A 5,856-nucleotide genomic window follows, 5' to 3' on the forward strand; every position below is an offset into this window, starting at 1 on the left:
CTCGGTGCTGCCGGGACTCGCGGAACCAAACCTGAGGAGGCCCAGGTAAAGCTGAAACACAAGGCAAGGGTTTGGGTTTGTTCTTTTACAGTCTGGGTTTTGGGAGGTGGGCACCTAATGCCGTCTCTCTATATCCAGTTTAAGATATTTCCAAGAAACCGTTGAATGTAAGAAGGAATGGATAGGTAATTCCATTAAAAATGGAGGCACGGTGCTACGCTTTGGCAGAAACCGAATGATGTGGCTGATGGGTTTTCCCTAGGGAAAACGTAGCAAAGGTAAGGGCTAGGGCACTTCCTAAACCGAGCCCGTGTGGGATTTCAGCAACAAGTAGAGGCAGAGACAGGGAAGCTGCCATCCTGGGCACAGAAGCGTTAGCAACGTGGCCTCAAGGGCGAACGGGATGAGGCAACGTTGGGCTAAACACCCACGGAGAAGCTGGTAAGCAGGGTAACTGCCGCCTGTCTGCTGCTTCCCCTGGTTAGTGCAACTTCCTCGACCGTGTCACACCTTTTGCTCCTCGGAAATGACCCTGCGGTCCCAAACTTTGTCTCGACTCCGCCACCAAACACAGGCACCCACAGCGGTCACTCCCGCACACCGTAACGCGTTTGCGGTGCGACATCCTAGCGCATCAACACTGGGAGGGCGGCGTTCCAGGAGCAAGCCGCGAGTCGGTCTTTACGTGCAGTGATGTAAAAGCAGTGTTCTCACACCAAGACGGAGCCGCTTTCTCCGGGGTTTCCTTCAGAAGCGGCAGTGCCTTGGCGAGTCGGCGCGCTCGGAGGGGAGAAACGGAAAACGCCGCAGCGCTTGGCATTTCAGCTTTACCAGTGTGACTGCCCATCTGTGTTCACAACCCCGCTTCTAAAAGCACCGGCTTCGTGCGGGCTGGAAATGCTCCCTTTAAAATGAGTTCCCTCGAGAAGGATTTCAGATAAACAGGAGCAGTAGTAGAGGACTGAAATACCAAGTCCTGTGTAAGAAGTTAAAAAAGTTAAAAAAAGGAAAAACCCTTCGTTGCTGAGAGCGCAAAGAGATAGAGCCACACGTCTCTGCAGAGGTAAGACTGGAACTGTTTGGGGGAACATATTTCGCAGCAATCTGTTTAATCAACAAAGCAACAGGCATTTGATTCACACATCCACCACCTCCTGGCTCCTTACCTCGGTCTCTGCTGGTACCTTCGGGCGCTCTGTCCATCTTGCAGCATCTAGGGGGTAGTTTTAATAAAGCGCAGTTTATATCCCAGACCACAAGAGGACGCTCCTCCTACAGTAATTTTTCGAATTGCAGGTCTGATTTTCAAGTAAGCCTCATGCTGGTGTTTTCCACTGACAAGGATGAAGAAATCTGCTTCCCACAGACAGCAGTTACCAAGGGACTTAATGGAGACACAGGTTAATTACGTCCTGTACCCTTAGCAGATAGGGGATCGCGGAGATACCGCACCGTATTTCCTGGTTCCTACAGCTAAATTTCACAATGCAGGTAATCTGTGATTTCCAGCATTTTCTGAATGTGCAAATCCCCAGATTTACCGACGGATGTATGGCTCCTACTGATTACGTAAACCTTATGACAACAGCCTTGTTTTGCTTGTTCCTTTTCACAGATTCCTTAAAAGTAGTCCTCAAATAACAGTCAAAAATCAGTCTATGATCACCGTGAAGGAGCAGAAATCCCACCTACTCAGCACCAGAGGTAGCACGAGAAAGCAATGCGAGTTTACGGTAGTAAAAGCTGTGCTTGCCAGGAAAGATGTTAAGTAATGACCGTGAAAGAACGAGCCACACAGCAAATTCTGAGTAACTCATTCCCAATTTTCACTTCTAAGTCCTGTGAGTAATAATATGCTTTCTCGTGTGAAATACATTCTAGCTGAGGATCTCTGTTCTTTCAGCAGCTGAGTAATTCACACAGGCAGTGTCTGATTAAAAAATCCCCACTGACTTAAGGTTACGGAGTGAAGTAGCACGGAGGCAAAGAAACTTAAATCTTAGTCTTGCCACAGGATTTACTAGCTCAAAAAGCCATCAATCTCCCTCTGTCTCTGCCCCCCATCCGACATCAAAATAAGCAGCCGTTACTACACACGGTATTTCCAAAGGGAGAATATATAGTGTATGAAACTCTGTTGAATTCACATGTTGCACTGCTTTTATTAGAACACATGCTTAAGAGATCCCTAATTTTTCTTCTTAGGAAAAAAACCTCCGTGTTATAAAATGCTGATGTTAATTTCCCACCTTCTGATTTAATTATACTTGTTTTTTCCTGTTCCATCATTGCTCCTGGCAGCTTATTTGTTTCTTCAGCAGAAATACAAAATGAGATATACTTTACTGTTCTACTTTCTTCCCTAATAAAGAGCTGGGGTTTAAAAATGTATGTAACATAAGGAAAAACACTTTAAATATTATATGTAATAATTATTGGGGTTTATGACCAAATAATTAACTTCAGGAGAGGGGAGGAATGGAAATTCTGAGATATTAAAATATATATAACTTTCCCAAAAATACTTTCTAAATAAAGTAAGAGCTGACTCTTTGATAGCTCAACAGCCTAATTTTAGGGGGGAGATATGCACACTGTTTTACACACATGACTTCTTGTAAAGCCTGGGGAGGGCTGTGTGACAAGCAGCAGAAAACAGTTTGGTTCCTACAATTCCTGAGTACCCACGGGCTTGGAGCGTCCCATGGAAGAGACTGGCTGTTGTGTATCATACCGGTGTCGTATATCCAGAGGGGAGTTTTTGCTTGTGTGAAAGCAGAATCCACCATCCCACCAAAAATGTAGAGGGTGCCCTGCGAAATGCAAAAATATCTGTCACTTACAGGCAGGCATGTAACATTAAAATAATTTTTAAAACAATTCTTAAGTTAAAAGGCTGCCAGCACCAAAATATAATTAACGATAATGCCTGTGATGGTCTGTTAACAGTTCAAGAGGCAATCACAAAAAGCCACCAACTTTTACCGTGTCTGTACCCTCTCCGAGTAAGAAACCCTGATGACCGTGGTGCTATTGTAAGGGGCACGGCATTCCAGAACCACTCACCTCCTCGTCAATCTGGGACAGCTTGAGGGATGCGGACCTGGATCTCTCGGAGGCATTGCTCAGGTAATACTAGGTTATGCGTGTTTATAGAAAGATTTCGTTGCACTGTAGCTCCTGATAGCCTGAACTCTGATTTTCCCCCGGCAAGCGAAGCTGTAATTCTTATTTGCCTTCACTCCCCCGTCCCTCTTCCATGCAAGTTCTGAAGTGAATGTTTTTATGCTGTAGCTTATCATGCAAATGAATTCAGAGCAACTGTTACAACTATACAACTAAGTCAAGGGGTGTGCTGCCAAGGTCTTTAGTTTGTATTACTGTTACGAACTGAGCGTTGGCTGAGGAAATGGGGGAGCTGCGCACTGCTGCACGGCTACAGTGCGCTCGCTTTATTCAGAAGGATTCCAGAACATTGCTATAGCTACGTCCAGAATTGGACTGACATAATTTTGTGGGGGTAGTAGGTCAGTACATAATAATCCATGGAGTTTTATTTCATTGTATAATAGGAAGTAAAACGTTAGGATACAGGCAATATAAATCTTAAACTACTACCTTATAAGCTACCATGGAATGTTCTTCCAGTTCTTCTGGAGCATCTCTGGAGCAGTCCAGCATTTCCCATTCATTTTTCTCTATAAACCAAAGTTGAAGTTAAGACAGCGGTGCGTTCAACACACGAACATTAGGGAAAAGGGGGAAAGGTGGGCTTTGAATCCGGTTGCGCTGCCAGAGTCAACAGGAGAAAACCAAGCGTGTTGTCATCTTCCCTCTCTGTTAGTTCAGAAGACTGAGACACTCCACCCCCCCACCCCCCCCGCCTTGAAATTAAATATGTGCATTTTTCTATTTAGCACACGTAAATATAGTAGAAATTGATCTTGCTACTTCTTTTATTTTAATGCCAAACTGCTGCCTACATTAAAATCCAACTATTCCATGAGCGCGAACGCCGGCACAATTGTCTTTTATTCCCGTAACAATAACTGAAGGGGGAACACCATACGTCAAGTCAAAAAATACAGGTGTCATGTCTGATAGCACGTCATTAATACGATCTCACACAGTATGGTACTCGTGTTCCCTTTGTACACTTTCACATGCATAAACTATTCCCACGTTAGAGTCAGTAAAGCTGTGTCTTTGATGTCGCTTGCTAGGACCAGCACGTTTTAAATGACTCAGTATTTCTGCTCAAAAAACCAAAACCAACCAACCAAACCCCAGCTGAACTGAAATCTAGACTTTCCGGGACACCTGCAACAGGAACAAACACACCATTTGCCCCATGATCAAAATGCAGTTTATACATCATTTTGATAAGAGACTTCAAATGGAGACAATCCAACAACCTCTTGACTAGAACATATCCCCCGTTTCATGACGGCTGGATGTAGAATCTCTTTCATCCTGACACGCAACTGCAGGGGCAAACTTACCTATATTGTATCGCCAAAAATCCCTAAGAGCAGTGGTGTTCCGCCCTCCGTAGAGATAAACAAATCCTCTGCAAATAACGCAAGCGTGTTTGTATCGATCGCAGGGAGAGGGCTGCCTCTGGGGCACAGATTTCCAGTCGCAGCGTGCCGTTTTTCCTTTCATGCTGACAACTAGGATCGTACCCAAGTATCAGCTGCGAAGGACAGCCGTCCCAGTGGAGGGTCCCAAAACAAGAGGAACAGGGCTTAAGCCTTGCTTGGTTCTATAAAAAGACAAAAAAAAAAAACCAAGTTTAATGTTAAAAAAAAAGGAAAATAAAAAGAAGATAGAAAAAGGGTCTCTGCCTCATGACAGAAAGTTACTGTGTTTTCATTGCCTTCAGAAGCAGTCTGAGAACTGTGGCCATCTGTGAAAATACATTACGGTAAGTAAAGCCTTTGCAGTGCTGACTCCCAGTCTTGTATCAGCGAGACCGGGACAGGAGCGTTCCTGGAGCTGAAAGTTTTCCAAAGAATGTCAGCGAGCTGAGGTGACAAACTGCAACGCTCCGCTTTTGCAATATGGCAGAAACCAAGGTCTTTTTCGCTACGAAAAAGTACTTGAAGGAAACCTGTACTTAAATTCGTAAAGAGTGGTAATACAGATGAAAGCAATGCATCAGCTGTCGTCCAGAATTCACGGACTTCCCTCGGTAAACCATCTGAAATGAGGATGTGTCTGGAAAAAACGACACTGTCCTTTCATTTGCCACAAGATGTCGCTGTGTTCCATAAAGACAAAAGTACCAGGAACAACATTCCTCTATTAATCCTCTTCAAAATATATCACGGCCAGTGTTTTGAAGTAGATTCTTTTATCAAGCACTAAAAAACCCACATAAATCCGCATTAGGGCCAATTCATCGGTTTGTGCTGGTAACGCGTCTGAGGTGACACACATGACCAAATGAGAGGACAAAGTCTCCCGATTCCAAGACTATTTCAGTGAAAACCAGACTCCAGCTGTGTGAAGGACCGAGGATGAAAACTGACAGGTAGCAATCTGTTGGTATGGACACACTTAACTCTTCAGTACTGCAAAGTAATGCCTCCTCTTCCACAGTTACAGTGTTTTCCACGCTCAGACTAAGCTACAGAAGGTACCTTCTTAATTCATATACAGATATTTCATATTAATATGAAATGCATACATCGTAACTCAATTTATCATCCAGTTTCTCTCTTTAACACTTACCATTTGTACAACTGGAGTGGATTCGGTGATGAAAACATGCTAGAGACTCTCCTGCAGCCTATTCTGGCAAGAGTGGCTTTTCAAATTGCATTCATTTTTTTTATGCAAACCAGCTATTAT

Source organism: Eurypyga helias, unplaced genomic scaffold (assembly GCF_000690775.1).
Source record: "Eurypyga helias isolate BGI_N326 unplaced genomic scaffold, ASM69077v1 scaffold7922, whole genome shotgun sequence".
NCBI classification, from domain to species: domain Eukaryota; kingdom Metazoa; phylum Chordata; class Aves; order Eurypygiformes; family Eurypygidae; genus Eurypyga; species Eurypyga helias.